The sequence below is a fragment of the Leptonychotes weddellii genome, chromosome 1 (genome assembly GCF_054177405.1).
Source record: "Leptonychotes weddellii isolate Sample4059 chromosome 1, ASM5417740v2, whole genome shotgun sequence".
Taxonomy (NCBI): domain Eukaryota; kingdom Metazoa; phylum Chordata; class Mammalia; order Carnivora; family Phocidae; genus Leptonychotes; species Leptonychotes weddellii.
In genome coordinates, this window is record NC_138369.1 from 23,739,142 (window position 1) to 23,760,668 (window position 21,527).

The 21,527-nt window shown below is 39.3% G+C and overlaps 1 protein-coding gene and 1 pseudogene across 5 annotated transcripts in view; both read right to left on the bottom strand.

The window, feature by feature from the left end:
* Positions 1-21,527, bottom strand: part of FHIT (fragile histidine triad diadenosine triphosphatase) — a 1,147,690-nt gene that overhangs the window by 485,894 nt on the left and 640,269 nt on the right. The gene's annotated exons all lie outside the window — the stretch shown is intronic.
* LOC102745707 (cytochrome c oxidase assembly protein COX20, mitochondrial pseudogene) lies at positions 16,904-18,978 on the bottom strand (annotated as a pseudogene).

Below are 21,527 nucleotides of genomic sequence, written 5' to 3' on the forward strand. Positions count from 1 at the left end.
TAGTATTTAAATGGGGAGGAAAGACATCATGTTTTCTCCTTACTGCTGATTCTTTCCCCACCTCTATAAACATCCCAAGGTCTCAACTGTTCTAAAACCTAAAACTGATAAATGGTCCTCTACTTCGTTAACTCTCTGTTAAAATCTCTTCTTTCTTTCCCCTCATTGATAAACATTTTAAGACTCGGCTACACATACATCTATTACTTGTTCACGATCATTCTTCTGCCACTCCAGACCTGATTCTAGCTCCCACCATCTTGCCCAGAGCATGATAAATAGCCTAATGCCTAAATCCAACATCCCCTTTTGATCCATCACCATCCTCCCATCTATCTAGAACATTAAAAATTAGTCACCATTTCATCATCCCAAACTTCTCCTTTGTAAGCTCTGTCTCCGCCATTAGAATGTTAACTTCTAGCAACAAGGGACTTTCTTTCTCACATCTACACCTCCTGGTACTCAGTAGTGTATCAAAACCTAAAATGCTCTGCTAGACTCTTCTCTCTACCAGTGTGGTAAGGAGACTTCTGAGATGGCCCCCAAGATTTCCACACCTGGTGGATATAGAATTCATTCCTCTTAATCCTGGGCAGGACATTGACATGATAGATTTCACTCCCATGATTAGGTTATGTTATATGACAAAGAGGGATCTCATAGATGTCATTAAGAATCACCCTCTGCCCCACCCAATCAGGGGACTTTGAGTAAATCAAAGGCAAGTTTATCTTGGGTGGGCCTCACCCAATCAGGTGAGCTCTTAAAAGAAACTTGTTTTTTCCAGACAGAAGCAGCTCAAAACCTAAAAGAAATTCTGCCACCATGGTTGTGAGAGGTCTTACAGAGGAAGTCATGTGGCAAAGATCTGAGTGCATCTTCTAGGAGTTAAAATGGTCACTGTCCAACAGCTAACAAGATGTTGCAGAAGTCAATCATACAACCACAAGGAAATAAATTATGCCAACAGGAGGGAGTTTAGAAGTGGATCATTCCCTGTATTGCCCCTAGATAAGAACACAGACAGCTGATACTTTGAGTTCAACCTTAAGTAATACTTAGCAGAGAACCCAGGTAATATACGCCAGGTTCCAGCCCAAGGAAATGGGAGATAGCAAATTTGTTTTTGTTTTTTTTACGCTACAATAGTCTCCCCTTACCCGTGGGTGATATGTTCCAAGACCCTCAGTGGATGCTTGAAACTGCACATACACTACAATGTATGTTGTTTGCCTTTTGTCTCAGCCCTCTCCAAAGTGATTATGTCTATTTGAGTCACTTTAATAAGCATCTGTAGTGGATCTCTCTAGATCTCTCCACTCCTCTTCCCACTTAAATCCATGTCCTATTTTTCCTATTGCTTTCTTATTGGTACTCTGTGTGAGTACCAAACTCCTCATTGGATAGGCCCAAAATCTACCTTGTTTTTGCCCCCTCTACCTTACGCTCAAAGTACCTCCTCCTTCTAATTGGGACAGTCCTATTCATGGCATTTCTATTTTCTCAGCATTTAATCTGTAGGCATCACTAGGAAATTCACCCTCTTCCCTTTCTATGATTAGAACTAACAATTGGCCAAATCCTGATGATGGCTTTTAACAGTATAATTCACATTCAGCCCTCTTTTCTATTGCCAATGCAATTTAGACCCTTATTACTACTGCTCTGGGGTATTTTTCCTAATTTATCAAAAACCTATTTCAAAATCTACATATTTATAAAATCTACGTATTTGTAGGTCTTACAAAAGGCAATAAAATTAATATCCCCTCAAATATGCCCTCAAAGTCTAACATATGTAATTTCAATTCTTAGCTATTGTCACTTAATTGCAATACCCTCTTAATATTTTTTTTTTAACGTCTCTGGGCCTCACTTTCCTATCTGATTATTGGGGAAAGTGACATTTACCTCACAGTGTTAACAAGAGGATTCCATGAAAAGGAATCCAATAAATGGTGACTGTCGTCATCATTCCCTGGGACACCAGCAACAGAACCAATTTCCTTACTAATCAGGCTGGAAAGCTTACCAAGGCCTCCTATTCTTCTTTCTCTATCCAATTACTGAACCTGCAGGGTGACCATGACCAACGGCTTGTGTGGTAAGTTCATCAGAGCATTAGGAGTCTCCATTCAGCTTGTAAACTCTTGGAGAACGTCAACAACATTGCTTGTTTATCCTTGTCACCCTGAATGCTGGCTACCAAATCCATGATAACAAAGAAGAAATTGAGAAGCGGTTCAACGGGCACTTGGTAGTAGGAGAGGAGGAGGACAGAGAAGAAAGTGGAAGTGGTAAATGTAACAGGGAAGCTTCACTTCACCTAAAAAATCAAATGAAGCAAAGATGCCCCTGTGCGCTGAGGTTATTCTTAATGAGCAGTCCTCCTTGGGACACATGGACCGCTACTGAAATCAGATCTTCTTCAGGATCGTTACAATTTTCCCATAGGAGGAGGGAGGCAGACTCAACTCCTCATCACATGCAATCCAGAGAGAGTACAATATCAACAGAATACTTTCATAATTCAGTAATTGGATATGCTTGACAATTTTCAGTTAGTTCATTTGCCCCAAAGGTGTAAAGGGTTGAAAATCTTTTTTCCTTCTGCAGCTGAAAATCTCTCTATAAAATGGGGAAATTCAAACCATGTTGCCAAATAGATGACAGCCCTGAGGTCTAGACATGGCATCTCTCGTAAACCCAGCGGGCTCTTACTCTGAGTACCCAAGAGTGACACAACTTTATTTTCTGCCAAACATCGGGGACACAACATTTATAAATATTCTGGTTCTAATTTATGACAAACCAGAAGGCATCAGTTAAAAATTTTATAAACACCTTATTTTAAGAGGCTTAAAAAGCTTTCACTGATTTCTTCCAACCATCATTGTCAGAGAATCAGAAAAAGGAGAAAAAAAAAGCTCTTAAGTAGATACGTTCTAGTCAACATGTGAGGAGGAAGGGAGTCTCAGAGGGCAGGAGGAACTGAATATGCAGACAGAATTAAAAGAAACACAAACAGGAAGGAGGTAGGAAGTCAAGAGAACTTTCACAAACAGGTGTAACAACTTCAGGTCTTACAGGGAATGCAGAAATAAGAGAAGTGAAGCTTCTAGGGAGCTTTGCCAGATACACCTAGCAGAGAGAACAAGCAAGGACTGACAAGAGCATCTCCAGTGGGCGGTTCTGTTGATGTGATGGATAATGCTGTGGTAATGCTCCCAGGGTAGTGGGGAGGGCAGGAGAGAACCCACAGACAGATGTGCTGGGTATGAGCATGAGATGGTCAAGGAGAGGATAAAAATGTTACTGTTTGTTGAGAACACTTATGTATGATTTTATACACAAGATCCCCACAACTAAGGTTACTATCATTGTACCCATTGTACAGGTATGGAAATAGAGGCACCAAGAGGCTAAGGGAGAAAGTAGGTTACTATTGAGCAAACATTCCCTTTCTTTCCCCGACATTCACAGGAGAAGAATCCCACCTTTCGCCTTTAATGTTAGACTTGGTCATGTGACTGGCATGAAATGTGAATGGAAGGTAGTGTAGCTTTCTAAGCCTATGCCTGAAGAGGTTTGTACTTTGTCTGCCTCAGAGCTTCTGACGACCCTGAGAAGAACATGCTCCAGGTAACCACGAAGCCTCCACCCCGGGCACCGACGTGAGACAAGTAGGGCAGAGCCCCCTGCCCCCCACCGGCAGGCTTGCAGTATAAACCAGCAGAGTTGTGAGAACACAACACTAGTGTTGCATCCCACTGATACTGTAAGTCACCAGTTTACTGAGGTGTCTAAAAACGATTTTTTGCCGCTTATTAGCCCTTGGTCCCCTGGCTGAAACACAGAAGCCATTTTCTAAACAAATGTTAGTTCTCCTGCTCAGAAAGGAGGGGTGGGTGGAGTTTAATATAGAAACCTATTTTCTGATTTCCACCTCACAAATTCTAAATATAGCACACTTCTTACTTCGTAAGTCTTGCTTCTGAGTAAACTGGATTCTTACAAAAAGTGTACCCCATTTTGCTCTGCTTTCTCGTGGCGGTCTTACAGGCTGTTTTTGTTTTTCTCCCTCCCTTAAGCTGCCTTCCTGCACTGTTATTTTTACAAACCACATTAACTGAAAAAGATTGCATTTTATTCCTTTACATCATTATCTCCCCAAACAGAGCACTTTACTCTTCACCGTATTTTTGTATATCTCATCTGGTATTTTTTATGTTTCTGTTTCCTGCACTTACCTCCATCAAGTTTAGATAATAGTCACAGGCTCTTTGAGGACTCAAAGCTTTTACTGAACATTGCGGGGATTACATCCATAAAAGACTTGATGTACTCTGCTGATCAAAGAGCTCTTTCTACCACTTGCAGAAGTTTTCATCCTTTGAGATTAAGCCAATAGTTTCAAGGGCAGTGAGTTTTTGGCAGCAATAATCCTTGACTACTCTAAAGTAAGATTGCACCTTTGTCTCAGCCTTGGTTATCCTGAATATATTTACCAAAAAAAAAAAAAAAATACCAGAAATATTACCATTCACTTCCTTCTGCTCCTGCATCCAACATTCTTGGCTTCATAATTTCCTTTTATGATATAGGCCTGATAATTTAGTATTTTAACTTTTCCTGACAAAGTGATTAACAACACCTTATAGGAGGGTAGAAGCTCTCTCAACTTGCAAATCTCCGCAGGCTCACCCTTAACTACCGAGTTGGTTCAGAACACCCTAGCATGGCACACTGGGGCTCCCTGGCTGCTGGACTGGCCCCGTCTTTTGCCACGGGCTCTCTCCACTCATGCCCCAACTTCTTAAAAATGAGCTAACACCTACGCTTACAGTATATACTTTAATTATTTTAAATGATTTATTATTTTGCTAGTGAAGGAAGAAGCCTCAACAAAGCAAAATATCCTGTTGGTGGCCACACACCTATCCAGGAGCAGAGCTGTTATACCAAAGTCACCAGTCTCTGTCTCCTAAGCACTTCATTCCCACCAAGTGCCTTTGCTGACATCGTTCCCTCTGCCCAAAACACCTTGCAAACTCACCCTTGCAGTGAGCACTTACTGAGTCTCTAATGCCAACTCAACTTTCTCTTGCTACCTTTTCGTGACCAGCCTGAAATAAAATTAACTGTTGCTCCATTTGTGTAACCCTTGTCCCTTGCCTAATTTTATTAGGGAAGAAATAAAACACTGTATTTACACCTCCGTTTGCCCCACTGTCCAAAGCTCCCTGAAGGCAGGGGCCTTATTTTTAATCCTCAGAGCTGAACTGAGCTTCTGGCACATTGCAGGTACCCAATAACTGAGTGTTGAACCTAATCTAGATAACAGGAAAATCAGGATAGTTATAATAATTACTCGAGAAAAGGAAAGAGTGGGTGAAAATGTGTGTGAATAATGTATCCATGTCGGTGTATAATATACATGGGCTATCTATAATAATATAGGTTAATAGGGTACTGTATAGATAACCCATATGGATTATTCGCAATATGCTGATGGGATAATGATAAAAACTGAGTACAAAGGAATATAGTGGCTAAATATCTATGGAATTTTTGATAAGGCTTTGAGGATAGCTTATCAAATACTTGATAAGCAGGAGACAAGCAGAGTACAGGTCACTTGTCAAAGGAAGGTAACTTCTAATTTTCAGAGCAAAGCAATTGAGAAGGGTCACGGGGTCCTTAAGAAAGGTCTTTGGAAGAACAAGGGCTCCCCGTACATAAAACTCCCACAGTTCTACTAGGAGTGGAACTTACAAAAACAACAAAGTTAATGTGTTAACACAAGACAATGTGCCTTCTTGGATTTTGCCACCTACCAACATCCCCTTATATATCATTTACATTTGATGATTAAAAAAAAAAAGTTTCACATTTGTTTTTTACTTATAAGATAAGGTCAAGAGAGATCAACACACTTGCTGGAAGAACTTCCACCCTTGACAGTTGCTAGTTATTGTCCACCTCATCCATATCCACTATTTCTCTCAACGTTGGCTCTTCCCTTGGGGAATCTTTTAAAGTTGCATCCCTCTGTCCAGCCCTCAGCATTCGGATATTTATTCTTCCAGATCTCTACTGACAGCCAAGTCTCCAAGAGAATCCCTATGCTATAGACACTTTGAGAGAATGGGTGAATTAAATACTCAGCAAGAACCAGAGGTCCCCATGATCATGTCTTTACCTTTCAGATATACTTTCTTCCCTTCCTCCTCCTCCATCCTGAGGGGTGGGGGCTAGGGGTGGTGCGAAGGGGATAATTCTAGGTGTATATCAATCTGACCCACCATGGTGAAAATAATCATGCCGTCCTGGTCTCCCACAAGGACCTCTGGAGTAATACTGTCGCATTTCTCTGCCACTGAAAATGCTGCCTGATGTACATTACCTTGTCTCCATTACAGGTTTTAATAATAAATTCAAACTGTCTTTTCAAGCCATTTTCTTTAAAGCCTTGACAGACTTGTACTAGCGCTACTCTAGATAAATACTTGCTTCATCCCAAAGATATCAGAAAGAGTAATTTCTCTTCAATTTACTCCTGCATTTTGCCTGTTAATTATTTTGAAACATTTTTGCAGTAGATTGCTCCATCCCATTAAAATAAAAAAATCTCTCCTAAATTTCTGAACCACTCCCACCCACCCCCCAATCATAGTTTTCACACTCCGTGGTTGTCAGTTTTGAAGCAACATTTTACTAACTACAACATTCATATTTAAACCAAAGCAAAGAGGTATCATTTGTTATAATGTTTTCTCATCTGTAACACAGAGCGGGGGTTTCTTTTTCCCTTTATTTTACATTGCCTCCAAGCAAATACATCTGGGGTAAAAAATAGTATCCCTTGCAATGAAAAGGGTAACATACACAGTGCGTGACTGAACTGTACTGGCCAGACAGGATCAATGGCACAGAAGGAAAGCAGTGATGCATCATAGGACCACCCCTGATCCATCAGTCGGCGGCAAGGATGATGGTGTGCACCAGCGGCAAGCCATCAGTATGCACGTTTTCCTCTGTGACTGGTGCTGAAACATCGGCTGTCCAGCGCCTACCGGTCTTTAGCCAAAGCCTGGTGGGGAGTAACTGCAAGCCATAAACTTGCAGTCCTTTAAAAACATTCTTCATGGATAAAGTATGCAAATGCAGCCACCAACACTTCCAAAGACTCTAACTTATAAATGATGGAGCGTTATTGGAGTTGATTTTTAAATGAAAAATTCAGATGGGATGGGAAGGCAATTTTTCACAGTCCCCCATGTGATCCAGGAGTTGATACAGTATTGAGGAATTATATACTTCATGATGTAATAAAAAAAAAAAACATGAATTTTTTTACCACCAACTAGGTTTATGAAGAATGGTGCACACTCCTGCTAAAATATCAAAGTAAATATTTTACTTCCATAGGTGAGGTAGCAAGGTGAATGCTTCATGGGCAGGCACATGAAAGCCTTGACCTTCTTTTGGTTCCTTTACACAGACAAACGCCAGAATAAGTTACTTCTGTTCAAAAATCTAATCAGCACGGCTATGTTGTAGATTTACTCTATGCCAGGCACTGTCCAAGGTTCTGGGAACCCAAAAGTCAACAAAAAAGACCAAATAACTCTGCCCTCATGGAGTCCATTCTAATCCATGCATTTTTCTCATCTTTCTAGATCCTGAGCCAAAAGATGTATATTTTCATTTCCAAAGTATTTTATGTTAAAATTAACACAGTTCAAATTTTATTCATTTTCCTAGAGGGTATGGATTTTAAAAAGCCAATCGTCTTCAGAAGATACTACCCTGATGTCTAGGAAAAGGATATTTAATCTGAGATTCTTTCAACTCCTCATCTGTTTCACAGAATGTGAGGCTGTGAATGAAACCACACAGACTACAGGAAAAGTAAAAACTGTTTTCTAAGTAGAAATAAAGTAGAGCATCTAATGTATACCTCTTATTTTGTACTTCCCTACTTGATATATATATTATATATATATATTATATATATAATATATATATATAATATATATATTATGACATCCATCTCTGGCTCAAATTCACAGATGAGATCCATTAAAACCCCAAGTTCAGTAGAGCTTTCTTGAAAATTTTCAAAGTGGCAAACAAATTGAGGAGAACTTCTACCTTAAAAACCCATCACTGATGCTCTTGATCAATAGCTGGCATCAACAAATCTTAGATAGACATGTGGGCAAGACTGTTGGAGCCAGGCAAGGATTTTTCTTAATATGGATACGGATGTCACTTAGGCAGAGAGAAGCCAAGCAGATTTGCAATAAGAGCGAAGTGATTATATAATACATCCAAACCATAAATAAACACTCCATTAAGTTATAAAATTCTGTATGTCCTTAGGAGGGCTTCCTATGAGTCACTTAACTTAGAAAAATAAAATAAAAGGAAAGCTCTATTAATCATTCATTTGGCCAAAACCTACTGAATCCTTGCTCTATACCCAGCACAACACATCATCATCATCATCATCGTCACTGTGTTGAATTTACTGTGTACCAAATGCTGAGCTGGTTGATGGCATGTCTCATCTCATTTAATCAGTGAGCAACCCTTTAGAAGTTGGGTATAATTGTTACCCTCATTTTAGATGAGCAGATGAAGTAAATGATATCAAAGAGGTTATGTTACCTGCTTGTGGTCCCACAGCAAATTAAATAATCAGGCACCAAATAAGTATCTATCAGTCTCCTAAGACCATGGTCTTTTACCACCCCTTGCTCCAGCTTTGAGATATAACTGACATATAACACTGCATGAGTTTAATGTATAAAATGTGTTAATTTGATACACATACATACTGCAAAACTATTACCACCATAGCTTTAACTAACACCTTTATCACTTCATATAATAACCATTTCTTTTTTGTGATGAGAACATTTAAGATTTACTCTTAGCAACTTTCAAATATATAATGAAGTATTATTAACTATAAGCACCACAATGTACATTAGATTCCAACTTACTCATCTTGTTAACTGGAAGTGTGAACTCTTGGACCAACATCTCCCATTTCCCCCACCCCAGGCCCTGGTAATCAGCATTCTCATCTCAGTTTCTAAAAGTTTAGCTGTTAGATTCCAAATATAACTAATACACGGTATTTGTTTTTCTGAGTTAATTTCACTTAGCATAACGCCCTCAAGGTCCATCCATGTTGTCTCAAATAATAAGATTTTCTTCTTTCTCATGGTTGAATGATATTTCACTGTGTATATATGCATATATACATCCCACATCTTCTTTATTCACTCATCTAATGACTAATACTTAACTTGGTTACTGTGAATAATGTTGTAATGAACATGGGTGTATAGATATTTGAGATCCTATTTTCAATTCCTTTGGATAGATTTCCAAAAGTGGGATTCTACGGCTCTTTTTAATTTTTTGAGGAATTTTCATGGTCTTTTCCAGAGTGGCTAACCAATTTACATTCCCACTGATAGGTGCACAAGGGTTCCTTTTCTTTACATCCTCACCAACACTTGTTGTCTCTGTCTTTTTGATTTTAGCCATTCTGACAGGTGTAAAGTGATAGCTCATTGCAGTTTTGATTTGCATTTCCCTAATAATTAGCGATGTCGAGCACCTTTTCATGTATCTATTGACCATGTGTATGTCTTCTTCAGAAAAATGTCTATTCAGTTCCTTTGCTCATTTTTAATCAGATTTTTTTTTCTATTTAGTTGTAGGAGTTTATATATTTTCAATGTTAACCTCTTATCAGATATATAATTGCAAATATTTTCTCTCATTCTGTAGGTTGCCTTTTTATTTTGTTGATGATTTCCTTTGCTGTACAAAAACACTTTTTAGTCTGATGTAGTCCCACTTCTTGATTTTTTTGTTGCTGTTGTTTGTATTTTTGGTGTCAAATCCAAAATCACATTGCCAAGACCAATGTCAAAGGGCTTATCCCCTCTGTTTTCTTCTAAGAGCATTATGGTTTCAGATCTTATGTTCAGGTCTTTGATCCATTTTGAGTTGATTTTTATGTAGGGTATAAGATGGGAGTAAGCCCATGGTCTTTACTACTCCATTTTATTATTCCCAAATCAATTGCTGAATTGTGGATTCATTTACATCATCAGCTTTGTATCAGAGTTGAAAAGGATTTTAAACATTATCTAATGAATGATAAACTTCAGAAGTTAGCCCATTTCCTGTGATCAGGTAACCTGTTAGAGGCAGAGATGAAACTAGAATTTGGGTTCTAATACAAGCTTGATTCTACTCTTCCATATGTAACTGTGACTAACCATAATAATAAGGATAATAGCAGCTGACACTTGTGGAATCTATTATCTTTCAAAACTTTAAGCACTATATATGTGAATACTCATTTAATCTTCACAACATAGGAAATGGATCCCACCATCCCCATATAACAGGTGAACAATTATGACACAGACAGGTACATAAGTACTAAGTGGTGTTGGCTCCACTGAATCCTTATCTGCACAGTTCTCAAGCCCAGCTTTAACTACTATACTATTCTGCTCTTGATAGCAAAAATAAAATTTTCTCAATGTATCAAACTTTAAAAAGAAAAAACCCCTCAGTTTCTCTGTGATGCTTCTCTGACCACCCCAATCCAAATGTATATCCTTTTCTCAACCATGCTTTGAGATTTTGACTCCTCTTAGCCTGATTCTGTTAACACACACACCATCTCCCAACATATCATTGCTTCTGAGATCAGAGATTACGTCTTTAATTCTATCTGCTCTTCCCCCAGTACCTCATTCTCATAGTACACTGATGGTATTACAGTCAGCAAAAACTTTCAGAAATGGACATTTAAAAAAAAAAAAACAACATAGCAGGGAGCTGACAAAGATAGTTTAAATTCACGTTACTAAATTTGACAGAGGGTTGCTCATGCAAAATAATCTATATCCAAAGTCAGGGAAAATCCACATCTAAATATATTTTACAAATAAGTATTTAACTAATAGGTGTTTGCTTGATTTAATTTAAGGTATTTCCTACCCTATGCACCAAAATCACAACTAGTCACTTGAATTAATAAATATCCACATACTTCAACAATAGCTGCCTGGAATAATGTGTCACGGTATTACAGAAATTTAAAAAAAAAATTAAGAAAGACCCAACATACTTACATAGGCTAACTATATGTTAACTTATGAAACTCTACAATTCAAATTTAAAAGAAATTGTGTTTGATCATCAACTCCCTTTTACCAAGACAGTAGGAAAATCGAAACATTCTTGCTGATAACCAACTAATCACACAGCTGGGTTAACCCAAGCTCTCCATTTCCTTTTCGGTTGTAATGAGTGATGTCCTTGGTGCCCAGAACCCTGGTTGCCTAAGCTCCTTCCCGCCACACTATACAATCTATTGCCATCAGCTCAGTTGTATGTTTAACCAGGAATCTATATACCCATTCTCAAGGCTACATACTTGTGGTTGTATTCACATGATATAAGCATAACATAAATTGATGAAATAGTGCAAAAAAGAGATCTGTTGCTTCCACTGCTTCTTTGGAAAGATAAGTCCAACTCATGAGAATAAGTGGCTTTATATTAGATAAAGGAAACTTTACAAGGTAGGGGAAAAAAAACATGGTAAAATTCCAAAGAACCATGCCTTAAATAGTTTTACAAGTGTCCATGGTTTTGTTGTACTTTGAAGAAACTGTAAGCAGTGCATTAGGACTATCATTTACAAAGAAAAGTAGAGGTGAAACTCCAAATAGTCAATTCATATTTAAATAGGGTCTAGATTCAACAAAGGATTGGCCAACAGATGCACATTTCAATGTCTTAGTTAAAATAAGAATTTTATGTAGCATTTTAATTTTTTTTCTATTTTCTAAAATTTCTTTTCTGTTTTTAAAGCAACTTTTTGTTGCTTCAACCAAATGTTTCAATTGACCAAATAGAAGTCATAATTGATCTGAGTAAAAGGGCTTCTATAGTACTATATGCAAGCCATGGGTGGCTAGAGGGAAGATGGGCTCTGGTCCTGTGCTTGGCTTCCAGAATTGGCCTCATTCTGTACATTCTTAGCCTATTTTCACCTGTGCTAGATCTGAGAGCCTCATGGCACCTCCTCATGTCCTCTGTTCTAGTCTCTTATGCACAAGTTTTTCCTCCCTCAAATTCTTCCTATAAGGCCCCCAAGCACTGTGAATGTCTGTTCCTTCCTGCCCATACACTTGCTATTCTTCCTACACTTCACTCCACCTCTTCCGCACCTGGTTATGGGCATCATCTCCTCCTCTCTTCCTGATTCTTTAGTTTTATTCGCATCACCTCCTCTGTTCCCCCTATTATACCGAATACACGCTGGCCCCATTTTATGTTTAACCTGGCTGTGTTCATCCTTGGCTATAAGCACCACAAGGATCAAGATCCACGTTGTTTTCATTTAACTATAGGATCCCTAGCATCCAGCATTTTGCCTGGCAGAAAATAAGTACTCAAATACTTAATCAATTTATGGATACACTCATTAACAAACTAATTTAGGTAACTGTTCCTCCAAAATTCCCAAAAGACAGGAATTCTATCTTTTCTCACTTGTGCTTTCTATATGGCACCCTGCATGAAGCCACACTGGGCTGTTTCCCTGTGCTGAAAGATTTGAAGTAGGACCTTTTACATCCATTTCTGAACTCAGCTCTTTATGTTTTGGATATGGGGCTGTAAGGACCAATATCAGGTGACAGGTGCTCAGAGGGATGCCACCCTGAGTCACACGGTCTGAGTGATTTCCCTGGGTGCATCTTCTGTTATTCCTAACCACCAGAACCAACCCTGAGCAGCCTGGTGAGATGCCAAATGGCATTCTCTTCTTTCCAGACATCATGTGTCTCTTGACCTGTGCATGTCAAGAACCTCTTCTTTAAAATTCTTAGACTCCTGGAAGGGTTGAAGGGCGTATATGGTCTTTTAGAATGGAAAGAGTGTGACAGTATTCCTGAAAAAACTGGCTATTCCAGAGACAACAGGGTTTGCTCAAAACTACTCCTCTTCTCCCATTGCTTTGTGAGCAAGAGAGTCACATGCTGGTCTTAATGCACTAAAGCCAGGTTCATATCCACGCTGCCTGCCATCACATTTTAGATCCTTTATTCTTCCCTATCACTCGTAAGATACTCTCACTCCTGCTTTACACCTGCAGCCCCACTACTGTTCACACTCGGTCACATTTCTGAAAGTTCCAACTTGACCTTGCCCCTTGAGTCTCATTTTATAGAAGCAACAGAGTTAAGAGCATTATCCACTAACCAGTCAAAAAATTTTTAAATAACCAAATGGTTCCTAAGCTTCTGAGAGGTCCAGGAACAACTAATTCACTGTCCTGGGTCTGCTTCTCCTCCCCCATTTAAATTCCAGACTAGCAATTGATATCTTCCAGCCACAAGCTCCCAAGACTGTATTTTCTACCAATCAGGGGGAAATTGGACTTGCTTCATCTCTATTTTTTTAAAGATCTTTTTTGAGATTTTATTTATTTGACAGACAGAGAGAGAAAGCATAAGCAGGGGCATCAGCAGGCAGAGGAAGAAGCAGGCTCCCCGCAGAGCTAGCAGCCTGATGCAGGACGTGATCCCAGGACCCTGGGATCAGGACCTGAGCTGAAGGCAGATGCTTAACTGACTGAGCCACCCAGGCGTCCCATGGGCTTCATTCATTTCTGTCACTTCATTCCAAATGGCCTGCTGCCTCTCTACTTGGGAGATGACATATAAATGCCACCTTTTATACAAGTACCATTCTAATTTTTACAAGAAATTTTAGATATATCAAATTCAGCATATACCAAATAATACAGTATCTTAAATAATAAGAGACCATATATTGAGTATTTACTGTGTACCAAGTCCTGTATCCAGAACTTTACCTGCATTATCATTTTATTCTCTCAGCAGTCCTATAACAAATGTGCTATTGCTATCCCATCACAAGAAAGCTAGGTATAAAAAACTTGCCCATAGTCATAAGGAATGTAAATCCATTTATGTCAAATTCCTAGTTCAAACTTTACATCTCAAAGGATCTCCAAATGCAACTGAACAAACAAAATTTATACAGATCTATAGTTCTTCTCTGGATGTTCTTTAAAACACACACACACACACACACACACACACACACACACAATATTCAATGAGGCAACAAATCTCTAGAATTTCCCATTTCAGAACATTTTCACTAAAGCTAAATCTCTCACACAAACTATCTGGCATCTCTTTCTATTTGGTCAACTTGGAACTGAGCTTAAGTACAAATAATGTAGGACAATACTATACATTATATTTAGCACTTAAGGTACTTGGTGTTTTCACTGGGATACTATTTTGTTACTTTAATAAATTGCAACCTAGCAAGAGCAACATTTCATGAACCTCTTAGACATAATACCCAATTCCAAGAAGTCATCCTTTCTTGGAAATGTGCAAGTTCATTTCGTTTCTATTGTTTTGTTCTCAAAATTATTTCAAAGTCCAATAGGGTAGAACCAGATGGAATCATTCTTTACATGATGGAGCAGGAAGAACAGGGGGGGAAAAGGCAATTTGACACATAAAGAACCTAACTGAATATTTCACTAATGTTTGATGAATCACTGATGAGCTTTAGCTTTTCCCGCTTTAGATTCCTTCTTGATTGTGCTACCAGTAAGTTTGCCCAAATCACTTGCCTGCTACTAAAGTGTCAACAGAGGATATGTATTCATGAAACCGTACATTACTAAAAATGACCAGCAATTCTTAAACAGTAGATACAGATACTCTTCTTGAAGGTATTTTCTTGGGAGCAAGAGGAGTCTCTTTCACTTCACTAAATCATTGAAAGAGTGGGCTGAAAAAAACAGTAAGATCTTTAAAACCATTTATCATCTCAAACTTCTCCTTGAACAACTATTTCATTTTTTTTTTTTTAACCTTACAGAATAGGCACAGGGGAAAAAAAATTAACTTAACCTGTGGAGATCACAACACAGATGCATTTTTTAATATAGCCACACACTAACCGGTTAATACAAGCAAACCATTTTCTAGTGGATGCTGGAAGTCTTAGACCAAGAATTTCTTTATAGAGAGAAATATAGATCTATATGTAATAGTATTAAATTAAAAAGATAATAATTTTGTGATGCACACAGAGATGCCTTTAAAAGTTCAGCTTTCGGGCGCCTAGGTGGCTCAGTTGGTTAAGCGACTGCCTTCAGCTCAGGTCATGATCCTGGAGTCCCGGGATGGAGTCCCACATCGGGCTCCCTGCTCAGCAGGGCATCTGCTTCTCCCTCTGACCCTCCCCCCTCTCATGCTCTATCTCATTCTCTCTCTCAAATAAATAAATAAAATCTTTAAAAATAAAAAAAATTAAAAAATAATAGTTCAGCTTTCTGCTCCATGTATCTTCTTTCTGAAAGTTGATTCTTTCTTCCAAGTACTATTATTCTGGTCTGTCATTTTAGGTTATTTTTCCTTCCAGTCACTCTTAAAGGGACATTTTTTTTTTTTTTTAAGATTTTATTTATTTGCGAGAGAGAGAATGAGAGACAGAGAGCATGAGAGGGAAGAGGGTCAGAGGGAGAAGCAGACTCCCTGCTGAGCAGGGAGCCCAATGTGGGACTCGATCCCAGGACTCCAGGATCATGACCTGAGCCGAAGGCAGTTGCTTAACCAACTGAGCCACCCAGGCGCCCCTTAAAGGGACATGATTTGCTCTTTGTTCAAAGAGAAGGTATTTCTTCTCAATGCCTGATTGCTTTATCATCCAGCTGAGGCTCTCGATTCATCTTCCAATTAACAGACCTTTTATACAGTATCAAGAGAACTTCTGGTGGTGAGAGGAGGAAAGGTCTATAGAAAAGGCAAGATCTTCCCAACTCTGTTAAAAAAAAAAAAAATTCCCTCTAACAGGCAAAGTAGATCACTATTTTTCTGGCCAAGGAAAGACCCTAACTACATTAGATTTGAAGATGGATAAGTGACCAGTGCAATGTTTTCTTGATGTGGCCCCAAGATCCTCACCACAGGCACAGCTTAAATAGCTTGGCACTGCCTGGTGACCCTATATGAATTACTATCCATACACTAGAGCAGTGTACTACTCTATACTAATGTACTTAAGTACCACTTAGATAGCTTGTACTTAAGTATCACTTAGATAGCTTGTTAAAACAATTTCCTGAGCCCCAACTCCAGGGATTCTGATTCACCGGGTCTGGATGGGGCCCATGAATTTGCATTCCTAACAAGCTCACAGGTGATGCCAAATGCTGGTCTAAGGACCACACTTTGAATATCGCTCCAGAGCACTGTGATTCCAAAGTACTTGGGGTAAATTGTATCACTCACTCTGCATCTAAAATTCTGTTCTTGGATTATTTCAGTCTGCAGTCTTAAGAAGCATTTGGTCTTCAAAGAAAACATACTGCTGCAATGTGAGTCTGTCCTCTTTAGGATAGGCTAAGCTAGGCTAGGCTAGGCTAAGCTGGAAGGGAAGGAAGGAAGGGAGGGAGGGAAGAAAGGAAGGAAGGAGAGAGAAAGAGAAAAAGAGAAAAAAGAGAAAGAAAGAAAGAAAGAAACTTAAAGTAATGGGTCTTCACTTGGAACAGAGAGCAAGGTGACTCTGGTTTACAAAGGCCTATCTCATTCCTGATCCTTTGACATTTGAGAGAGATGTGAGCAGTCTATGTCAAAAATGCACACTGCACATTCCCAGGAAGCCACTCACAGGGCCAACTGTAATTTTATTTAAGCCTGCCTGAACTTGCTTTTCTTATTTTTCCCCTGTAGGCACTCATGAGGTTTTTTTTTACTTCCTTTTCTTTTGTAAGAAAGAACTCAAAGGCAAAGACACAGAGTTGACTTCAAAAACTAGCAAACTTTAAAGCAAAAAATAAAAATCAAGCATGTCTGTTTATATCAAGATTCACCCCACAACCCTTCTACTCATCCTCCTATACAAAGAGAAAACTTAAGACCATAATAGCTACTCTTCAAAAATGATTAAATGAAAATAGTCCAAAAGTCAGATTACTGGAAATATGTCTAAGCCCTTTGTGTGCAAATCCATACGGTGGCAGTTGGAACACCAAACACCTAAGAAAGAAAACAGACATACACCTTATATAAAGCAGGGTTGCAAATCCAAATGCCTACAGTGTAAGTAAGGTAATTTAATGGATGAGGTCGGGAGTAAGGGAAGAGAGAGCACCAGGGACAGTGGAGAACTTGAGAGTCCTGGGCTTATGAGCTGCTCCTAATTAGCTGAAGTCCAATTCTGATATCAGAAATACATTTTCTGTTATTCCTTCCAGTCCTATTTCTTGGATTTTAAGTTGAGTTACAGATACTATGTTTGAAAAGTCACAGGAAAACTGGATGAAGGTTAACTTCCTCCAGAAAAGGTTCATCCTAGGCTGTGGTAGGCAGCCTGGGATGGGTCAGGTCACCTTCATCCAACTCAGGATTGAGTTGACTCAAAATTGGCTGATATTTGAAAGATTTGGTCTGCCTCTCTTGCTCACATCCTTGGATGTAGTTTGAAAGCCCATGGTGTTTACCAGTCTCCCTTGTCTTTCATGGATGTTGAACTCCAACAGTTTTACCCTTAGCAATGGGAGACTGTCACATTGAGCTCTTTGCCTTTTCAGTGATTTGCTTCCTAGCTTCCTAGCTCCATACCCTGCATAGCACAAAAATTAGGCAAATGCCTCCAGGGATGAGACTGCCCAAGATCAGGCTAATTATCTAGTACCTGCCTTTTTTCTGAGGTCTCATGCTCTCAACTCCCAGCTGCTTTAACATCCCTAAACTTTGATGTTTGTCTCTTCTGCCTTATGAGATTGCCAAAAAATCTTCGGCCTTCTCTGCTCCCAGGCTATAATCTTTAGTCTGATTTCTCAGCTTTCATGCCAAACCAAAAATTGGAGAGATCCCTTGAGGGAAAAGCAGGTTATGGAATGCTGGCTCACCACTTTATAGTGCCCTATGCTCTAGGAGTCTTGGTTTTCTTGGCAACTCTTTAATGTCTTCAAATTAGGTGCATTTCAGACTTGTTTAATTTAGCTTCTCTACTGTTTTTGAAGAAGTGTTGGTTTTTCATAGACCACCCCAATTTAGCCAGAGGCAAAAGTCCCCAGGTAGGTTATTGATTGGTTGGTTGACTGACTGACTGATTCTTTTGGAGATTACAAGGTTAAAAGGAGTGGAGATCAGTCTTGTTCACACTGACTGCAGTGAGTTGTATTTGGGTTTTCTATGCCTGAGACTTCTCAACTGCTGCTGTTGCCATAGATTTGTTTTCTTTCAGGATCAAAGTGGGTACTTTCATATAAAATCTTATTTTTAATTCCTTCTCTGGCAATTCTTTCCTGGATTCTTAGCTTTGCCTAAGTATACCTACAATGGAACCAGCATTCTCGAGCCACTAAGATAAACCCTCCTACTCCAACATCGTATGAACTTCTCATTCTACTCGTTAACGAAAAATGTCCAAGGCCAACCACAATAGATCCTCATGAACCATACAACATTGAATCCTGTGCACAGGGAAGGTTTTCGACATCTAAAATTCCTAGGAGCTTCAAGAGCTTCCCCTTGGTGGAGTCACCAGGCTTTGGTGTGGCAGCCATGGGCTCCAGTCCCAGGTTAATTTAATACAGTAATGTAACTACTTCCCTTGGAAATAATGTGTTTATTCTGAAATTTAGGAGTTAACTTCATATTTATTTTTTTAATTTTTTTTATTATGTTATGTTAATCACCATACATTACATCATTAGTTTTTGATGTAGTGTTAACTTCATATTTAAACACTTAATCCCCATGAGCTATGCAGCAATCATTTCGGTAAAAATTGACTACAAATGTTTATATATATATTCAATTTCAAACAAGACATCAAACTAATACTTTTGGTTCAGTGATCTCTTTTAAGACAGATATGTCAAGCAATTTTTGTATTTTGTCAGCAGCCTTAAAAGAAATTTCAAATAACCACAAATCATTGTTACACTTTAGGGTACTTGAGACACTCCAGATAAATATTTGTTGATAGATGGACAGTAGGTGGAGGAATGGTTTCATCTAATATGTAACAGAAGAAAGTGACAAGACACCCACCCTTATGCTTATCAGGGAACAAGATGAGAATGCTCTGGCAGAATATCACTCTTGTAGTTGCCAGTAATTGGCCCCACTTGAAGCAAAGAGGAGGGATTTAAATAGAGGCACTATCTGACTTAAGCCTTCCTGTATAATGCAGAGCCCTGGATACAGACAGACATAAGACACATGGTAAAACAGTCAAAGTATTCCCATTACCATGTGCCATGTCCAAGTGTGGCTTCCTGGGAATTCATCTGCAGAGTGCAACAACAAATTCTCTTTATCAAAAATGTTGAAAGCTCTTTGAGATTACTGCTCTGTTAGGACATCTAGCCTAATGGGCATGGAGCTCTTCACCATGTGGGTAGCTGGAGAATGTAGCAGCGGGCTCAGGATAGGACTGTCCACAGTGAATACAGACTTCAGTTCCTCTAGGACCGTAACAGACCCCATGGCAGATCCCTGCTGACAGAGCACTTGTCTCTTCTGTAACACGCCTATATAAATAAGAGAAAGTACCCAAGCACCCAAATGATGGGGATAATGAAAGACATCAGAACATAGCACGTGTCCTAAACTAACTCCTTAGTTTTCAAAATTATCTAGTTTTTAAGACTGAGTGACAAATAGGTAAAATAAATAAATAAATAAAACCTTAGGCCTATAAAGCAAACAAGAAGTAAATAAAAATGACTAACATGGAGTATTGCATCAGAAGGTATCAAATGGCCAAAAAAAAAAAAAAAAAAAGCGTTATCTGTATATGGCAGGCACTGTGCCAAGGATATTACTTGAAATCTGTCCATCTTCACGACAACTCTTCAAGGTAAATACTCTCATAATCCTCATTTTGATAGATGAGAAAAATGAAGCACAGAGCGGCTTAGTAATTTACTCCAAGTAGTAAGCGGTAGAGAGTCAACCTGAAACTAGGTCTCAGAATGCCATATCACAAACCCTTAACCACATCCCTTTATTATTTTTTTTTAAAGATTTTATTTATTTATTCATGAGAGAGAGAGAGAGAGAGAGGCAGAGGGAGAAGCAGGCTCCCGAGGAGCAGGGAGCCCGATGCAGGACTCGATCCCAGGACCCTGAGATCATGACCTGAGCTGAAGGCAGACGCTTAACCATCTGAGCCACCCAGGTGCCCAACCACATCCCTTTACAGGCCTCCTGGACTGCATTGATCATCTTAATGTCTCGCTGCTTATTCCTTATACTTTAATAATGTGACTATGGATTATGGACATGTGCCTTTCCTAGCTGTCCTTAAATCTGAGCTAAATATAAAACTAATGACATCTTGGGAGCTGTGATTCTTCCCTAACACATTTTGCTAAGAACATGGCTTATGAAATCTTTATATCTAGTTGAAATGTGTTTACTAAGTCTTGACAGGAAGTTCATTCTAGGGGGATATTACACATGGGCAATGTAAATTGCTCTAAGGGCTAAGAAGCCTTCATTCCAACTAGTTTTTTGCTGCCAAGTAATAAGTAATTTAATAGATTTGGAAAATGAAGCACCTGGTCTAACCCCTTTCACAAGTTACTAGGACTGCATAAAGATCAGTCACTCTACACAGATTTGGAAAATTCCCCATCTGACACATGGAGTTGCCTCCCTCAATGTTGTTGCAAACTGCACATTAGTGTTTAGACCAAGTATCTCTGAAGAGGCACAAACCTGTTCCGATGGCCTAGTAACTCCACACTGCAAATACGCATTTTGATGAGCACTTCCAAGCGCTGGAGGAAGGAGAACTGGGACCCCAACCTCAAGGCCAGCATCTTGTTCCTGGCTTTTCTGGCTCACAGCTGTGCCACCATGAGCAAGTCACACTATAAGCTTCGGTTTCCTACTCCATAAAAGATGCCAACCTGCCTCATGATGTTCTTGTAATGGTGGTACCTGTGAAAACACTTTGAAAAACTATTCAAACCGAAGATCAGATATGTGATGTATATACACATACTTACACACAGCACCAAGGGCTAAGTCGCGCATATCAACCAGATGCCAATGGCTAGATGATTAACCAGGTAGAAGACAGAAGTCCACTAAGCCACCCCCCAGAGGAAGTGAGCCTGTGAGGAGATGCCTGGTTGCTATGGTGATGGGAAAGGACAGAGCAGTCCAGGCAGAGGGACAGGGAGGGAAAGGAGGACACAGGCCGGCTAGAGAAGCAGGTTCTAGAGAGCCTTCCTAATGAGCACTGAGTAAGTGTGGACTTCTGGAAATAGCAGCAGACAAGAATTCACTCATTAACAGAAAATAACCTGATATAGAAAGGCTGTGTGCCAGGCACCATAAACCAAAAATACCAACATGCAGGATCCTGCTTGATCTTAATAACAAGCCAGT